A 21,019-nucleotide genomic window follows, 5' to 3' on the forward strand; every position below is an offset into this window, starting at 1 on the left:
CCCCCCCCCCCCCCCCCCCCCCCCCCCCCCCCCCCCCCGCCGCCCCAGTTCCCATGCGCGCTCCCGAGCTCCCGAGCTCCCTGTTTCAGTATGGTTTGTGTGCGCTCCAGAGTTCATGTTTTCAGTTTGGACACGCACATGCTTCTGAGCTCCCAGATTTAATCCGGTTCCAGTGAGCACTCTGGAGCTCCGGTTTTCAGTCTGGTTGCACGCGTTCCCGAGCTCACAGTCTCAGTCTGCTCTCTCGAGGGTGCCGGTCCGTGAGTCCGGCGCGCTCGGCAGCACAAGTGGCTACTGCATCCTGATGCTGGAGCGCAGAGGCTCCCTCCCCCTTCCATTTCTCTTCCTATAGCTGTGCACGGATTCACAGCTCCCCGTTTTGTACCTCAATACTCAGCTCTGGAGATGTTAGTTTGTACAGATCCAGGTGTGTCTTCCTGTGTCTCAGGCTGATTCCGTGGATTTTCAGGATGATCTGGTAGATATCCAGCTTGACTCGGACCAGCTGAGAAAGGGTCTCCTACTCCTCCGCCATCTTTTCTCCTTGCAGAAAGTGGTTGCTTTTCTGTTCCTAGAGTTTCTGCTACTCTTTTCTTCGTTCTCCGGTTGTGTTCATAGGTATTCAGAATGGTTTGGTAGCTCTCTCGCTGAATTCCTGGGACCAGACAAACTTTAGGTCTCCTGCTCCTCCGCCATCTTGGGAAGCGGAGCTGGAGCTCAACTCCTGTTTTAAACCGGGTTCCTTGCAGAAAGTGGTCACTTTTCTGTTCATAGAGTTGCTGCTATTCTTTTCTTCATTCTCTAGTTGAATTTGTAGGTGTTCAGAATGGTCTGATAGCTATCTAGCTGAATTCCTGGGACCAGACGAAATTTAAGCCTCCTGCTCCTCTGCCATCTTGGACTCCTCCCCACTATCATTGCAATTTTAAAGCTAACTATTAGAATGTGTTTAGCAGAGACTGTTATGTTTTACAATATTTAGCAGAAGAACTAGATTTGTAATTGAAAATTGAGCTATACTTTAAGGAGTTCTTTATTTTAATAAAAAGATCTATGACTAAACATGGTTGAAGAATTTTTTTGAAGAATTGAGTAAACCAAATATTATTTTTCATGTTTTTTTTTAAAAAGATTTTATTTATTCATTCGACAGAGACAGCCAGCGAGAGAGGGAACACAAGCAGGGGGAGTGGGAGAGGAAGAAGCAGGCTCCTAGCAGAGGAGCCTGATGTGGGGCTCGATCCCATAATGCCGGGATCACGCCCTGAGCCGAAGGCAGACCCCCAACGACTGAGCCTCCCAGGCGCCCCTCATGTTTTTAATTACCAATTTAATCAATTATTTTAAACATATTCCACCGCAAAAGTCTTCAATGATTTCATGATGTTCTTTTTTCCCATGGGTTATAGAGAAGCCATTTAGGGAAAAGTCATGGAATGGCTTTCCAAGGTCAAAAAAGAAAGTAAGAAAAGTCAGATATTCATTTCAATAAGAATCATTCATTTGGCATCTGTGGGTACAGTGTGCAAAACCAGATGCTACCTGTCCCCTATGAGTGGAGCTGTCAGGCCAAGGGAGGAGGGTCATCTACATGGTTTGTTCAGTTAGTAACTAAAGGGAGCCCCATTTAAAATGAATCCCCGAGTGTTAAAGTATAAGTACAAAGCTTGCTGGTTACTGTTTATATAGACAGATTTTAGTTGTGACTTGGAACCATTCTGGAAAAGCGGTGGAATTTGGAATAAGATAGGTGGGTTGGATCTTAGCTCCACACTCATATTTTAATCTTTTTCAAAATTTTAAGTTTCTGTAAGCCAGAATTTTCTCTACTATGAAATAGAGATGATGCAGTAGCAGCAGTGTGACCCCGATATGATGTGAGGTGCAGGACTAGAGCCTGATAGTAAAGGAAATCATTCTTAAAGACCTTGCTCTGTATCATGGTAGTTAAAGAAAACTTTCCAAATCAGGAATGAGTAGAGCAGAACAGATAGAGGAGTGGATTCAGAGTCACAGGAGCGCTCAAGTATACCAGCTAATTCATGTTGCCTTGAGCATGTTTTACTCTCTGCAAAAGAAAGAAAGAGAATAGATTTCTCACACTCTTTTCATTGAAATACCTGAGGTCATAGAAGAATGAATGGATGATGAAAAATGTACTACTATTCAATGCAGACTTAGATTTCTTTGAAATGTGCTGATGAACTACTAATGGGAATTTTGCTTTCTACTTCATAATATATACATGTTTTTTTAATGTGAAATTATTCTTTAATTACTTGCAAACTAAATGACTTGACTTCCTTCTCTCCTCAAAGCTTTGGGGAAAACTGATATGTCACAGAGATTTTTCTTGTAGCTTTTCAAACCTCCTCCCCCTGCCCCACCAGCCATGCAAACATGTGCCCACAAGATTTATAGTTCCAAATTTGAGAGACATTCTGTGAGATGATTTCTAAGTTCCTTCCCAGCCCTAAATTCTGTTCAATTCATGAGTGGAGAAAACATTAAAATGAAACCCATTGGAAGATTAATCTATTAGTGGAAAGGTAAAATTAAAAGGATTGCTTAAGCTGGAAAAGAACGTGCATAGGGAGTAATTAATGTCAACAAATTACATCCTCTCAGATGGTCCAACAGAGGGGTACTCTTACAGCAAGTCTGATTATAATGGATATGACCTGATGAAATAAAACATGATCGCAGGCTTTGTTTTGCTTAGTTTTTTATTGTTTGTTTGTTTATTTTGGTGTTTGCTAATAAACCCTGAGTAGATAGATAATCTTGAAGGAAATGCACAAGTCACCTTACAACAAATTCCAACAGAAAGAAGAATAAAAATGACATAACAAGGTACATATTTTGAGCTAATTCTGTGTCTTCTTTAAAGCAAAGCTAGTTGTTGGATGAAACTAGTGCATTTGTCAAGGCGCATCAACTCTGTCTTCTATACCAATTTCTTTTTCACTAATAATGAGGAAGGGAACAGAACTAGCCATGTGTTATCTGCTACTGAGACATGGATGTGATGGGATCCTCGGATATGTTTTCTGGTTTGGAAGATAAACCAGAAGACAGCAGGCTATAGTGCCAGGCTATGGTGTAGTTCATAGCAGCATTGTCCACAATAGCTAAATTGTGGAAGGTGCCTAGATGCCCTTCAACAGATGACTGGATTAAGAAGATGTGGTCCATATATGCAAGGGAATATTACTCAGCTGTCAAAAAGAATGATTTCTCAATATTTGCTGCAACATGGACAGGACTGGAGGAGATTATGCTAAGTGAAATAAGTCAAGCAGGGAAAGACAATTATCGTATGGTTTCACTCATTTATGGAACATAAGAAATAGCAGGGAAATCTGTAGAAGAAGGAAGGGAAGAATGAAGGGGGGGTAAACAGAAGGGGGAATGAGCCATGAGAGACTGTGGACTCTGGGAAACAACCTGAGGGCTTCAGAGGGGAAGGGGGTGGGGGTTGGGATAGGCCGGTGATGGGTATTAAGGAGGGCACATATTGCATGGTGCACTGGGTGTTATACTCAATTAATGAATCATGGAACACTACATCAAAAACTAGGAATGTACTGTATAGTGACTAACATAATAAAAATTTATTATTAAAAAAAAAGAATACATAGTATGTGGCAGAAGATTTATTCAGCCAAGGTTATTTTACTTGGAGGAGGGATGAGGTTGCTTAAAAAAGAAAGACCAAGGGTTGAAATTTGAAGAGATTTTTAGAAGATAATCACATATTAAACTATTGTTCAATAAAAATCCTTCCAATAAAAGGGAACAGAATGTGTAAATATACAAGAAATGTTTCTCGAAAATATTGGAAAGCATGTCATAGGTGGTAAAGTCTAATTATTTAAATATGACTAACTTAAGGGGGATGTGAGAAAACAATAAAGATGGGACCAGAAAGATCGTCAGTAAAGGACTAAATCATAGGCTTTTGTGGATCTACTAATTATTTGATTTCATCCTTAAGTCAATAATAGAGAAAAATTGAATCAATTTGAAAATGGAAGTAATATGCTTATATTTATGTTTAGAAGGATCACTTGGGAAACACAAAAGATGTTTTTTGGGAATGGAGGAAGGAATTTAGAGGTTTAGAAGACATTTTCAGTGTCTACACAAGAAACAAGGGTCAGAATTACGAGGGTGTAAAAATGTGGATCAACTTCAGAGTTCTGTGGAGTTGAATCAACAAACTTGGTGACTAGCTCAATATAAGGGATGATGTCAAGGAAAAATTTGCCTCGTGTGGCAACACTGTGTCTGACTTGCTCACTCTTATAACCATAATTTCAAACAGCTTTTGACTCATGGTAGGCGTTTAGTAAATATGTGTTTAATTAAAATAAAGAATAAGTATGTAATCATTTGTGTAAATTTTGACACTTGTGGAGGGCATATAGGTGAAAAAAGATGCCAAGTGGAGTGTGAGATGAAGTTATAGGTTATCTAGAAGAAGCTGTTCAATAATCAGGTAAAAATAATGATCCAGAGAAGTCCAATGATGTAGTGAGTTGTATTAGACACATGCTATAGCAGAGAACAACAATAAACTCTGAACAAAGTATTTTTAAAAACCCAGCTATCTGTAAGTACTAGAAAGCAAACTGAAGCAAAAAGAATATGGAGATAACCACTGAAAGGAGGAAGTGATATTTCCTCCGGAAGAGACTTTTGAGGGAGACCGGGGTTGAGAAATCAGAGCTCAAGTAGAAAGCCACAGTCATTATGGCTTGACATGCACAAGGAAGGACATTGGGGTTATTAGAGAAGCTGAAAAGTGAAGATTGGAATCCCCAAAAAGATGGAATTAAAGAGAGAATCCACAAATGTGTGTGTGTGTGTGTGTGTGTGTGTGTATTATATATATATATCTTCTCAAGGGTTACACTAACCACTGAGCTGTGTGCCTGGAGACCTCAAGGAGCGCATTGGTTTAGCTAGAATGGGAAAGCTGAAATATTGGAGCAAATACGTTAGCTGCTGCCATTACAAGAGAGACAGAGTTGGAGTTTGAATCCTAACAATTAGAAGAGTTTGGTAAGTACCCCAAGCTCCCCATTAAAATAAGCGCATTCTGATCAAATGCAAATTCAAACCTACACAATTCCAAAGTGCTAATTACCAAAAACACTACTTTACCTGCTGTAAGAACCGAAACTACACTCTCAGAGGAAGGCAGCAGAACTGAGAGTCTCTATAACATATCCAATGAATCAGTGATGAGTATCTAACACAAAATTACTAGATTCAAAGACAAATGAACATATAGACTATGCTTAAAAGAAGCAGCAACAGGAAATGGCCCTAAAATGACTCCAGTATTTAAATTAACAGTTGAGAGTTTTATTATTTGTAATATAAAAAATAACAGTTGAGAGTTTTAAAGCAGCTATTATGTATGTAATCAAAAAAATTAAAATAAAAGATGGTCATAATGAGGGAAGAGGTAGTCTTAGCAAAGAAATGGAAACTATGAAAAACTTCAAAAATATAGAAATAAAAGATATGCTATCTGAAATGAAAAATACCCCTAATGGAATTAATTAATAGTAGAAAGGACATAACTAAAGAAATTATCAGTGGGCTTAAAATAAATCAGTAAAGGATTGCAATTGCATAATATCAAAAGCAGAGAATAAATGGAAATACACTAACGAGTCTCAGTAACTCCATAAAACAAAATCAAGCACATTTTTGGAGTGCCAGAAGAAGAGGAGAAAAAAAAAATGATTAAGAAAAAAAAAAAAAAGGAAGAAATCAGGTCAAAGTCCTCCCAATTTGGTCAAAAACATTCACTTCTAGATCCAAAAAGCTCCTCAAACCCCATGCAGTGAGAAAAACCACTACCACCACCACCAAAAACCCAAAACCCTGGTCCATCATAGTTAAACCACTGAAACCAGTGACAATGAAAACATCTTGAAAGAAGAAGAAAAAAAAAATCATATGATAGAGGGGCATAATGATATAAATAAGAGCTTACTTCCCAACAAAATCCCTGGAGATCAGAATACAAAGGAAAGACATATTTAAGGCATTGAAAAAATAAGAATTGCCAAGCATGAGTTTTATATACAGTGAAAATATCATTCAAACTAAGAGCAAAATAAAGATACTTTCAGATCAATGAAAGCTGATAAAATTCATTACCAACAGAATTTCATTAGAAGCGATATTTAAGGAACTATTTAAATTGAAGGAACGAGACATCACATAGAAACAGCAAACTCAGTCCTACAAGAAGGAGTAAAAAGTATTTGAAATGTTGGTAAGTAAAAAAGACATTTTTAAAAGCTCTTCTTAATAAAAAAAAAAAAACCACTTAATTGGTGCACCTGAAAATTATGGCATTTTGCTGTGGGATTTTTAAGTATATGATTGTAATACACATAAAACTATAATATTACAAATGACTCGTTTATTTTCAGTTATATTGTTGCAAGGTTCGTACATACTGCATACAGTAGTACAGTGGAAGTAGGTCATGATAAGTTAAAGATGCACAACTTAATCCCTAGAAGCCACAAAAATACAAAAAAATTATAACTAAAAGTCTTTAGTGGAATATTAAATGAAATATTAAAAGTATATCATTTACCCAAAATAGGACAAGAGTAGAAGAGAAAAAAAAAAAAAAAAAAAAAAAAAAAAAAAAAAAAAAAAAGAAGATGGGAAAAATAGAAAACAAATAGCAAAGTGGCAAACTCTCACACAACCATTTCAATAATTACATTAAATAAAACTGAAATAAAAGTCTCAAATTAAAAGGCAGATAGTTTCAGACTGTACAAAAAAACACAAGACTGAATTCTTGCAAAGAAATAGTTTAAGTATAAAGACAGGAATAGTTTCTTATTCTTTTTAAAATTTTTTTTTTATTGTACATGGAAGTACTTGGCTCCTTAGTGCCTAATAAATATTAGCTACTGTTTTTATATAAAAAAAAAAAAGACAGGAATAGTTTGAAAGTGAAAAGTGGGAAAAGATATAGCATGTAAACAATTTGCACAAGAGAATTGGTGTGTCTTATGCTAATATCAGACGAGGTAATTGTATCAGTTTTCTATGGCTATTATAATAAATTATCACAATGCTTGTGGTGTAAAACATTAAAAATTTATTATCTTAAAGTTCTATAGATTAAAAGTCTGACAGGGCTCTCACTGGGTGAAAAGTGTGGGTAGGGTTGTACTCCTATCTGCAGTCTGTAGGGGAGAATTTTGTTCATTTTAAATTTTTTATGTTATCTCATTATTTTAAAATATCTTCTATATGTGATCATATCTCTAGTTATTGTTATTTTTTACTTGATGTAACTATTTTTTTAATTACAAAGGTAATATGTACTCTTTCCCCCCCCTGTAAGATACAGCAAAACAAAAATATAAAATTATAGGTAATGTTCACCTATCTTAATGTTTTAGTATTCATTCACTCATTATTTATTTATTTGTTTTTATTTTAGCAGATTATGTGAGACTATTTTTGCTTGCCTTTTCCAGCTTCTTAAAGTTGCCTACATTTGGTGAGTAATCTGTCTTCATCTTCCAAGCCCATAACTTTGCATTCTTGTGATCATTATTCCCTGTTCACAACTCTCTCAGAGTCTTCCCTGCAGCGACAGTTTTTCTGATTTTAAGGACTCACGTGATTGGACTGTATTTGCACTGATATTTCAGGGAAATATCTTTACCACAAGCTCCTAAACTTAATCCCATCTGCAGAGGCCCTTTTGTTATATATTAGTCACAGCTTCTGGAAATTAGGGCTTGGATATTTTAGGGGCCATTATTCTGCCTGCCATGATAATATTAAAGATCAATTAAAGCTTGACTATTAAAGATCAATATTAAAAATTAATAAAATATTAAAGATCAATTAAAGATCATTAGGAACACAGAACGATCAACCATCATCTGATAACAGAGAAAGATGAAGCATAAAGTAAGTGAACTAATAAGAGAAATAGCCAAGTCTGCATGTACAGTTAGACTTCAATACTCTTTTCTCAGTGATTGATAAAACAACTAGACAAGAAATCCTTAAGATTATAAAAGATATGAGAAGAGTATCAACAACTCTGACCTAACTGATATTTATAGAACACTACACACAGCAACTACAGAATTCATATTCTGTTTAAGAGCACATCCAATATTCACCAAATTAAGCCATGTATTTTTAAAAGATTTTATTTATTTCTTTGATGGAGAGAGAGAGTGAGAGACAGAGAGAGAGAGAGAGAGACAGCATAAGCAGGGGGAGTGGCAGAGGAAGAGGGAGAAGCAGGCTCCCCACTGAGCAAGGAGTCTGACTTGGGGCTCCATCCCAGGACCTGAGATCATGATCTGAGCCAAAAGCAGACACTTAAACCACTTAACTGACTGAGTCATCCAAGTGCCCCTAAACCATATTTTCTACCACAAAAAATCTCAATAAAATTCACATTTGAAATCCTACAGAATATATTTTCTGACTTTAAAGGAAATCATCTGAAATTCATGACAAAATATGGCATTTATAAAATACCACCTAATTTGGGAACATATAAACTTTTAAAATGATGCATTTTTCAAAGAAGAAATGGCAAATTATTTCAATCATTGAATTACAGCATATAGAGAATTATGGAATACAACTAAATCAGTGCTTAAGGACATGTATATTTGTAAGTGTTTATTAGAAAGGGCAAAATATTTAAATAAAATAAATTTCCACCTTAAGAAGTTAAGGAAATATAAAAAAATAGTCATAAAGGTATAAATATAGGAAATAAAGAGCAGAAATTAATGAATTATAACACAGAAAAACAAATAGAGAATATCAACAAAGTCCAAAGTAGATTCTGTGGGAAGATAAATTCAAATCCCTTAACAACGTAGCCCAAGAAAACCACTATAATAAACACAAAGTATCAAAACCAAGAATAAAAGGCTGGATATCCATTCATATGGTAGAGATGATAAAAGTGTCACAGGGAGTATAAAGAACAACTTAATGCCAACAAATGAGACAATATAACACTACAGGCAAATTATTTAAGAACAACATTTCAAAAGTGGATAAAATAGAACATACGAATATTTGTATATTTTTAAAAAGCAATTGATTTCATAATCAAAGACCATTTCTTAAAAAAACAAAAATCTGGACGCAGGTAGTTTCACTGGTAAAATCTCTCAAACACTTAAGAAAGAATAATACCAATCTTGTGCCAACTTTTTCAACAAGTAGAGGAAGATGGAAGATTCACTCATTATTTTGCTTGACCAGAATATCCCTGAGCAGCACAGCCTGAAAAAGCATAAAAGAGGGAAATTACAGACCAGTATGTCTCATGAACCCAGAGGTAGTAACTACCTAAGTGAATATTAGCAAATCAAATGCAACTAAATATAAAAATGTTAATATTTCATGACTCAGTGGAAAATAAAGCATGTGCCCACAAAAAAATCTTGTGCAGGAATGTTCATGACAGCTTAATATATGATAGCCTCAAACTAGAAAGAGCCCATTGTGGACCAATAGGAGAATGGATATAGAAATGCTGGTAAACTCATAAAATTGAATGTTTCTCAGCAATAGAAATTATGGACTACAAGAACACAACATTATGAAGGATTCTCAAAAGCATCATGCTGAAAAAAGAACACTGGGCTAAGAGAATCTCCACCACATTAATCAATTTCGTGTGAAGTTCCAGAACAAGCAAATCCAGTCAGTGGTCATGAACAATGTTTGCCTCTAAAGAAGAGGTTGGTGGGGCTCCTGGGTGGCTCAGTCAGTTGAGTCTCTGACTCTTGGTTCCCGCTCAGGTCGTGATCTCAAGGTCTTGAAATCAAGACTCAAGTTGTGCTCTTAGCTCAGCAAGGAGTCTGCTTGAGATTCTTTCCCCTTACCCCTGCTCTCTTTCTGAAACTAAATACATAAATCTTAAAAAAAAAAAAAAAAAGAAGTTGGTATGAAGGAACTTTCTGCTTTCTAAGGACTTTATTATATTGATGGTTTTATAAATATACACACACATAAATGTATGTCTATATATATTTAATGTATTTTATATATTATATATCATCAAATTTTGCAGGTAGCATCTGTGCATTTCACTGTGGGTAAATTTTACCCAAGGTAAAACAGTATAGATTTAGAAGTCAGGAAAGTGATCTCAGTTGGAAATTTGCAAAGCTGTACACATTTGTCATTGTTGGAAGCATGATTTCACCCAAGAGGAGTATGCAAAGTAAGATGAAAGGATGGCTGGGTATAGTTCCTGGAGAACACAAATATTTAAGAATGGTAAAGGAGTGGTATCTTTAGAAGAGGTCGAGAACAAAAGTGCTAACTATAAGAAACAAAATGATAAATTGGGCCACACTAAATTAAGAACTTCTCTTTAGCAGAAGACCTCATTAACAGAATGGAAAAGGAACCCAAAGAAACAGACAAGATGAGGCAGATAGACGATAAAAAGAGAGAGAGAGAAAGAACGATGATAGATATTAGGTAAATAGAATGTTACAAAAAGTTTGTATTTAGAACATATAAACAATTTATAAAGTCAATAAAAAGTTCAGGTATAGCCTGGTGATGGGTATTAAAGAGGGCACGTATTGCATGGTGCACTGGGTGTTATACGTAAGTAATGAATCATGGAACTTTACATCAAAAACTAGGGATAAACGAAAAGGTTACTGAGAATAAACGAAAAGGTTACTGAGAATATAGAATCCCTAAGGACAGAAATGAGAGCGGATCTGACAGAAATTAAAAATTCTATGAGCCAAATGCAGGCAAAACTAGAGGCTCTGACGGCCAGGGTCGCAGAAGCAGAGGAACGGGTTAGTGAATTGGAGGATGGGTTAATAGAGGAAAAAATGAAAATAGAAGATGGTCTTAAAAAAATCCACGCCCACGAATGTAGGTTACGGGAAATTACTGACTCAATGAAACGATCCAATGTTAGAATCATCGGCATCCCCGAGGGGGTGGAGAAAAACAGAGGTCTAGAAGAGATATTTGAACAAATTGTAGCTGAAAACTTCCCTAATCTAGCAAGGGAAACAAACATTCGTGTCCAAGAGGCAGAGAGGACCCCTCCCAAGCTCAACCACGACAAACCTACGCCACGTCACGTCACAGTGCAATTTGCAAATATTAGATGCAAGGATACAGTATTGAAAGCGGCCAGGGCAAAGAAATTTCTCACGTACCAAGGCAAAAGCATCAGAATTACGTCAGACCTGTCTACACAGACCTGGAATGAGAGAAAGGGTTGGGGGAACATATTTAAAGCTCTTTCAGAGAAAAACATGCAGCCAAGGATCCTTTATCCAGCAAGGCTGTCATTCAGAATTGATGGAGAAATAAAGACATTTCAGAATCGCCAGTCACTAACCAATTTTGTAACCACGAAACCAGCCCTACAGGAGATATTAAAGGGGTTCTATAAAAGTAAAAAGGCCCCAAGAGTGATACAGAACAGAAAGTCACAGCCAATACAAACAAAGACTTTACTGGCAACATGGCATCATTAAAATCATATCTCTCAGTAATCAGTCTTAATGTAAATGGTTTGAACCATCCCATAAAGCGCCACAGGGTTGCAGATTGGATAAAAAGAAATGACCCATCTATTTGCTGTCTACAAGAGACTCATTTCGAACCCAAAGATGCATTCAGACTGAGAGTAAGGGGATGGAGTACCATCTTTCATGCAAATGGACCTCAAAAGAAAGCTGGGGTAGCAATTCTCATATCAGATAAATTGGATTTTAAACTACAGACTATAGTTAGAGACGCAGAAGGGCACTATATTATTCTTAAGGGAAGTATTCAACAAGTGGATATGACAATTATAAATATATATCTCCCAACAGGGAGCAGCAAGATACACAAGCCAACTCTTAACCAGAATAAAGAGACATATAGATAAAAATACATTAATAGTAGGGGACCTCAACACTCCACTATCAGAAATAGAAGAACACCTGGCAAAAACTAAGCAAAGAATCAAAGGCTTTGAATGCCATACTCGATGAGTTGGACCTCATAGATATATATAGAACACTACCCCAGAACCAAAGAATACTCATTCTATTCTAATGCCCATGGAACATTCTCAAGAATAGACCATGTTCTGGGACACAAAACAGGTCTCAACCGATACCAAAAGATTGAAATTATCCCCTGCATATTCTCAGACAACAACGCTCTGAAATTGGAACTCAACCACAAGGAAAAATTTGGAAGAAACTCAAACACTTGGAGACTAAGAACCATCCTGCTCAGGAATGACTCGATAAACCAGGAAATCAAAAATCAAATTAAACAATTTATGGAGACCAATGAGAATGAAAATACAACAGTCCAAAACCTATGGGATACTGCAAAGGCATCTAAGGGGGAAATACACATAGCCATCTAAGCCTCACTCAAAAGAATAGAAAAATCTAAAAATGCAGTTTTTATATTCTCCACCTCAAAAGCTGTAACAGCAACAGAGGGACAGGCCTAATCCATGCAGAGGGAAGCAGTTGACCAAAATTAGAGCTGAAATCAATCAAGCAGAAACCAGAAGTACAGTAGAGCAGATCAACAGGACTAGAAGCTGGTTCTTTGAGAGAATCAATAAAATTGACAGACCACTGGCAAGACTTGTCCAAAAAAGAAAGAAAGGACCCAGATTATTAAAATTATGAATGAAAAAGGAGAGGTCAGACGAGCACCATTGAAATTGGAAGGATTATTAGAAATTTTTATCAACAGCTATATAACTAATAAACTAAGCAATCTGGAAGAGATGGAATCTTTCCTGGAAACCTATAAACTACCAAGATTGAAACCGGAAGAAACTGATTCCTTAAACAGGCCAATTAATTATGAAGAAATTGAGTCAGTGATAAACAACCTTCAAATAACAAAACTCTAGGCCGGATGGTTTTCCTGGGAATTCTACCAAACATTCAAAGAAGAAATAATACCTATTCTCTAAAGCTATTTCAAAAAATAGAAACAGAAGGAAAGCTACCAAACTCATTCTATGAGGCCAATATTACCTTGATCCCCAAACCAGGCAAGACCCTCAAAAGGAGAATTACAGACCGATTTCCCTAGTGAATATGGACGCCAAAATCCTCAACAAGATACTTGCTAATAGAATCCAACAGTACATTAAAAGGATTATCCATCACGATCAATGGGATTCATACCTGGGATGCAAGCGTGGTTCAATATTCGCAAATCAATCAGCGTGATACATCATATCCACAAGAAAAGACTCAGGAACCATATGATCCTCTCAATCGATGCCGAAAAAGCATTTGACAAAATACAGCATCCTTTCCTGATTAAAAACCCTTAGAGTGTAGGGATAGAAGGTACATTTCTCAATCTCATAAAAGCCATCTATGAAAAGCCTACTGCAAATATTATTCTCAATGGGGAAAAGCTGGAAGCCTTTCCCTTAAGATCAAGACACGACAAGGATGCCCACTCTGCGCCACTATTATTCAACATAGTACTAGAAGTCCTTGCACAGCAATCAGCGACATAAAGGGATCAAAGGTATTCAAATCAGCAAAGAAGAAGTCAAAATGTCTCTCTTTGCAGATGACATGATACTCTATATGGAAAACCCAAAAGAAGCCACTCCCAAACTGTTAGAAGTTATAGAGCAATTCAGTAACGTGGCAGGATACAAAATAAATGCTCAGAAATCAGTTGCATTTCTATACCGAATAACGAGACCGAAGAAAGAGAAATTAGGGAATCCATCCCATTTACAATAGCACCAAAAACCATACGTTACCTTGGAATTACTTAACCAGGAGCGTAAAGGACCTATATTCTAGAAACTATAAATCACTCTTGAAAGACATTGAGGAAGACATAAAAAGATGGAAAGATATTCCATGCTCATGGATCGGAAGAATTAACATAGTTAAAATGTCCGTGCTACCCAGAGCAATCTACACTTTCAATGCTATCCCGATCAAAATACCAAGGACATTTTTCAAAGAACTGGAACAAACAGTCCTTAAATTTGTATGGAAACAGAAAAGGCCCGAATCTCAAGGAACTGTTGAAAAGGAAAAAAAAGCTGGGCATCACAATGCCAGATTTCGAGCTGTACTACAAAGCTGTGATCACAAAGACAGCATGGTACTGGCACAAAAACAGACACATAGACCAATGGAACAGAATAGAGAGCCCAGAAATGGACCCTTGGCTCTTTGGGCAACTAATATTTGATAAAGCAGGAAAAAACATCCGGTGGGAAAAAGACAGTCTCTTCAATAAATGGTGCTGGGAAAATTGGACAGCTACATGCAAGAGAATGAAACTTGACCACTATCTCACACCATACACAAAAATAAACTCCAAATGGATGAAAGACCTCGATGTGAGACAGGAATCCATCAAAATTCTAAGGAGAACATAGGCAACAACCTCTATGACATCGGCCAAAGCAACCTTTTCATGACACATCCCCAAAGGCAAGAGAAACAAAAGATAAAATGAATTTATGGGACTTCATCAAGATTAAAAGTTTCTGCACATCCAAGGAAACAGTCAGAAAAAACTAAGAGGCAGCCCACAGAATGGGAGAATATATTTGCAAATGACACTACAGATGAAAGGACTGGTATCCAAGATCTACAAAGAACTTCTCAAACTCAATACAGAGAAACAAATAAACAAATCAAAAATGGGCAGAAGATATGAACAGACACTTTTCAATGAAGACATACAAATGGCTAACAGACACATGAAAAAATGTTCAAAATCATTAGCCATCAAGGAAATTCAAATCAAAACCACACTGAGATACCACCTTCGCCAGTTAAAATGGCAAAAAATAGACAAGGCAAGAAACAACAATTGTTGGAGAGGATGTGGAGAAAGGGGATGCCTCCTACATTGTTGGTGGGAATGCGGTTGGTACAGCCACTCTGGAAAACAGTGTGGAGGTCCTTAAAAAGTTAAAAATTGAGCTACCCTATGATCCAGCCATTGCACTACTGGGTATTTACCCCAAAGATACAGACGTAGTGAAGAGAAGGGCCATATGCACCCCAATGTTCATAGCAGTAATGTCCACAATAGCTAAATTGTGGAAGGAGCCGAGATGCCCTTCAACAGATGACTGGATTAAGAAGTTGTGGTCCATATATACAATGGAATATTACTCAGCTATCAGAAAGAACGAGTTCTCAACATTTGCTACAACATGGACGGCACTGGAGGAGATAATGCTAAGTGAAATAAGTCAAGCAGAGAAAGACAACTATCATATGATTTCTCTCATCAATGGAACATAAGAACTAGGATGATCGGTAGGGGAAGAAAGGGATAAAGAAAGGGGGGGTAATCAGAAGGGGGAATGAAACATGAGAGACTATGGACTATGAGAAACAAACTGAGGACTTCAGAGGGGAGGGGGGTGGGGGAATGGGATAGACCGGTGATGTGTAATAAGGAGACGCGTATTGCATGGTGCACTGGGTGTTATACACAACTAATGAATCATTGAGCCTTACATCGGAAACCGGGGATGTACTGTATGGTGACTAACATAATATAATAAAAAATCATTAAAAAACAACAACAACAACAAAAAAAAAAAACTAGGGATATACTGTATGGTGACTAACATAATATAATATAATATAATATAATAAAAAAATTATTAAGAAAAACTTCAGGTAACCCAATGGGACAAAACACTAGTACAGACATGTCCAACAAAAGTTAATCAAAATCTCCAATAAACTTGAGAAGACGCTCAATTTTATTGCCAGGCAAGTGTAAAGTACAACCACAATGCAAAATCACTTACCTCCATCAGAATGGGCCAAAGTTTACTACCTGAAAAATACCAAGTGTTGAGTGGGGGTGGGGACCTACTGCCACCCAACCTCTTGTACAATTCTGGTGGGATTGTAAATTGGCACAGACTTGTTGGTATTTACTAAAGCTGAACATATACCCACTCAATCCACCCCTGGGGAGATCCGAAATAGAAGTCTGTACCTATGTTCCCAAAGACACCTGTGCTAGCATGTGTGTAACAGTCCCACTCAAGCTGGAGACCATTCTAGCATCCAGCCATAGTAAAGTGGGTCATTAAATTGTGTCATGTTCCCATCTGAATACTGTACAGCAATGAGAGTCAACATTGAATCAAATCATGGAGGAATCTCGCAAACAAAGTGTGGAGCAAGGGAAGGTCTGAGCAAAGGAAAAAGGTGACACACTGTCGTTCCCTTGGGCGGATGGCAGTCCGAGGCAGTTGTCGGTCATGTTCTGTTTCTCCATCTGAGCGCCCGTTACATTGGTACATCTGTTTTCTGGACACTCACCTAGCTCCAGGCTTACGAAATGCATACTCAGCTTGTGCTGGTTAGACTTCCAATGACCTGAAATGGAGAGACAGGAGTACAGAGTGTGACCTGAGAGTTAGCCAGGGATATAACAGGAACATTTATTTAAGACTCATGTTTAGATAATTTTTTTTTGAAAGAGGGAGGGGGAGAGAGAGAGAGAGTGGCAGGGGGAGGGGCAGGGGAGAGGGAGAGAGAGTATCTGAAGCAGGCTCCACGCCCAGCATGGAGCCTGACACAGGGCTCTATCTCACGACCCTGAGATCATGACCTAATTCAAAATCAAGAGTCAGACACCCAACCCCTGAGCCCCCCTCATCTTCAGACATTCTGATGTAATTGAAGGGATGGGGCAGACGGCCAGGTTTGAGAGCCCCTAGTTTCTATGCTGGGAGAGAGGACACCGAGCATCTCTCCATTCTCAGCTGATTCCCAGACGCTTTATTAGGTTCATTCTCTCAAACATCACTGGGCTGGGTATTTTGTCCTCATGCCTCATGACTTTCCCTTCCATCCTGCACACATTCTCCCTCATTCATGGTTCTGCTATGTACAATTTCCCTCTTGCATCATAATGTGGGCAGATCTTTGTGTCTGTACCGGGATGATAGCGTCGTTCATGCACTTTGTGTGTTTCTGTCCTACGTTCAGGGAAACCCAAGGGACTCCTTTGCTCATTCCTGAACATGCTGATCCTTTTCTCTCCTCAGAAACAGGGGTCTCCTCTGTGCACATTCAGGTCCTCCACCTAAGTCTCATCTCTTCCCATTCCATGTTCTTTGGGACATCCAATCTCTTCCCTTCTGTAGGGCTGGTCTCCTCTGCCTTTAAGTGACGCAGACCTGATTTTGTAGACGCAAACACTGGGTCCCCAAGTGGTCTAGTCATTGCTTACATGTCACAGACAAAAGTAATTTACAAGGAATTCTAAACCTTATTAACACCTCTCCAGAAAGTGTCTCTACAAGAGAAGTCACAGCCATTGAAGCATTTCCCAAGATTCTCTTGCTCTCCTCCTCAATTCTTTTATGCCCCAAAGCTCTCCTTTGACAAACTCTAAATATTGTCCCTGAACATTTCCTCTGTCCCCTGGTCCAGCATTGCTTCCCGATGTCAGGGCTCTCAGAACTCCACACCTGCTCTCTACCTTGGAGGGAGGACGAGTTGGCTCCCATCCCTTTGGTTCCGCTTTGACTTGTGGCTGGAGGCACTCTGAGGAGGCTGGGAGCTTTTTCTTCCTCTCACTGCTTTTCATGTGATTTCTGGAGAACGGTGGTTTGAAGAATTAAATTCTTCTCTTCCTTCCATAGAATAACATTTTCCCTCAAAGCTTCTATTGTCACCTTTACTTACCCATTCATTAGCTGTTCTTGTCCCTGTTATCTTGATGCTTTCATAGCATGCTCACACATGTTCTACCATAACCGTCTTCTCCAGGTCACACACCGTGTCCTTCTAGTCCCGCATCTACTGGCAGGTTAAGTCTGCAGCCTCCTCATGCTACTGTCATGCCTAGTTTGCTCTCTTGGCTTCTGGGACACTATTCCTCCTGGCCTTTTTCCTTTTCCTGCACCTCCGCTCAGGACCTCTTTGTCCTTTTCTGGCCCCTCTTCTTCCTGCTGCTTCCTCAAAGAGCTGCTCTTCACTCTCTCACACGTTGCTTCTTTGTCTCCATGGTCACCCACTATTCTGTTTGAGAACAGCTCTCTTGTGGTTTGTCTCCACCTCAGTCTTGCTCCCAAGTTCTAGCCTCGTAGCTCCCTTGCCTGATGGGCACCTTGCCTGGGGTGTCCCTTACGCATCACAGAATGCACGTGACTGCAGCTGAGTATATCAGCCTCTCCCAGTGCTCTCCTATCCTGGGTGCCTGTTTTCTACTGGCGATACCATTTCTATCATGGAAGATCAAACCCTTTCTGATTCTGCCCTGTTTTCGCCAAACATCTGGGCAGGCACAAAGTCTTTTGGTGCCTCCATTTTAGCATATTCTTTCTGGCTGGTACATTTTTTTCACTTGTTACACTCCTGTGGTCCCTCATTACTTCCCAGATTTTTCTAAATATTAAAATAGGTCCTTGTGCTCATAATCCCCAATTTTCCCTGCTCATCATTAGTTTTTCAATATTTCCTTATAAAAATTCTAATCATGCTACTCTTTAGCTCTAAATATGTGTGGCAAATTGGGTGGGAAATATGGGAAATAGGCTGTGAGGTGGAGTCTGGAGGGTGCAGGGCATTTACTAGGGACTGCGTTTAGGATCAGCACCTGTGGAAAGGGGCCAGCAAAGGGGGTGCAGGAGAAGACGAGATGCAGCACAGGCTCAACACCAGCCTCACTGACCCACAGGAAGCTCGGGGTCTACGATGGCCCTTAAAAGGTATCGTCTTAGTTTGAGATGGCAGACCCTTCTGTCTCAGCACCAGGCAGTAAAGATTCAGACTGCGTGTTGCAGTCTTTGAAGGTGCTGGCGGTTAGAGGGTCTCTGTTGCCAACCCTCTTAGCAAGTCTGCCATTGAAGGGGGGACTGGAAGGACACCAGAGTTCTCAGTGGCTCCCTATTACTAACAGGCTGCAATTCAAACTCCTTAGCCTGAAGGTCATGAGCGTCCATACCCTGGTGGTGATGCTCTTCCAGTTTCATATTTGCTGGTCTCTATTTATAGGGTCTGGACTGCTGTCATGAGGAGTGACTCAGTGTTCTACCCACGTGCTATGCGCGTTTCATCTCTGTGATTTACACATTCTTGTCATTTTGTTAAAACTCCCTATTCCATCATTTCTTTATCTCAAAAGTCTCCTTATCTTTCAAAGTTCAGCTCACGTGGTCCTGTGTCCTAATTCCTCCCTGAGATTCACATATTACTCTTTTCTCCAGTTAAAACCTGTATGGATCTTAGTAAAATCGTCATCATCATCATCAGGTCTACTGTGCTTGCTACCATTACTATCACTGCCACTATTGTCTTGCAATTTAATAGAACCCTTCTATTTCCCAAGTGCTACATTAAGTGCTGATTACGTTTTCATTTTTATAACAGTATCCATGCTCTATTTCCCCAGCAGTGTGGCCGGACATAACTGCATTCCCGGTGGAATCCAGCCCAGTGCTTGGCTCACAGGAACGAGTCAGCAGTAGTTTTCTGAATGACTAAATGCATAGATAAATGTTATCCAATAAAATGTGACAGTACAGACTTTGCTTTTGTTCCACTCCTGGCCTGGCAGAAAATGATCCTTGATGATTGAGGAATAATTGAAGGTCCCATCTCAGGTCTGTAATTTCCAAAACATTATACACTTTTATCACAGTCTTTATAGAAACAATGGTACTCTCAGAAATAAAATTTTAAAGTGCCTACATGAGAGCGCCTTCTGCCAGTGGGAAGCCAGGGTGAGGTGAGGTTTTCTTTCTGTGTGCCCCAAGACAATGACAGAAATTTGGGAAAAGTGTAGATGTGGAATTAGGAATAACTTAATTGTGGAGTGCAGAATCATCCCAGTTTCATGGGCCGAAATTCTCTTTCAACTCGAAGTATTTAAGATGCAACTGATCTTCCTTAGATCTTTCCAGCTTCCTTGAAGACACAAATAAAAGCTTAGTTTCTTGAGCACAAAGAACACACTTTGAGTAAGCTGATTCTGCTCTTCTTCACTATTGAACCCACACACTCTCCTGCTTTCCCTCTGAGAAAGAAAGCTGAGAACATGCTAGGTTAGGCGTTAAAATCATCTAGTAATGAGGAAGCATGTGGAGTGGGGGTTGTGGAGAAAGAATGACCTGAAAAGAGGGATGTGTTCTAAGTTAGCATTGCTAAGTTTGTTTTGTACTGTGAAAAATAGCATGCATCAATTATGCATGGGTAATATTATTGCAGTAATAAGCTTCTTCAAGTTTATACCATTGTAAAATGCAATATATAGCTCATTTTTATGTGGGAGAGAAATTCAATGTTTCTCAAGGCACCTAGGTACAAAAATATATTTGAGGTCTCCTTTGACCTTATGGAAATTTCCCTTCAACTTTACAAGGAAAAGATGGCTTTGCCTCAACTGGCCCTTGTTTCCAATTCTTCCTTAAAAAAAGATCCTTTCTGCAATTTTTATTTAATCAAATAAGGTTCTGACCATGTTCTTAATAGAACAGAAATCTTGCAAATAATAGATCAATAGAACAGCATGAATCTGCCTTTGTCTTTTAATGAATCCTTAGAGGAGGAAAAAAAACCATGTAAATTTAATTTAATCAGTTTCCCAGAGCACAATTTGCTATTGCCTTTTCATTTACGAAAACTATTTTTAAAAGTTTCTTTTAAAAATCACTTCATGTTGTGTTTTCAAACAGTCAAAAAATCAGCAATTTACAACATACCCTGTTCTTCATCAGTGTGAATGTTTAAAATAGCTACAATAAATGTGCTCATTAGGAAGGGAAAGGGGAGGAAGACTTGCGCAGGGCGGAATCACGCCCCAGTCTAGGTTTTAAACCGCAAGTAATTAACACAGGGAATTGGCGTGCTCACGTGTCTCTAATTACCTCCCCGCCCGCCCCCGCCGCCCCCACTGCTGGTCCCGGAGCCACCGCGCATGGAAGCTCGCCAGGGCGATG

Source organism: Ursus maritimus, unplaced genomic scaffold (assembly GCF_017311325.1).
Source record: "Ursus maritimus isolate PB19 unplaced genomic scaffold, ASM1731132v1 scaffold_3, whole genome shotgun sequence".
Classification (NCBI taxonomy): Eukaryota; Metazoa; Chordata; class Mammalia; order Carnivora; family Ursidae; genus Ursus; species Ursus maritimus.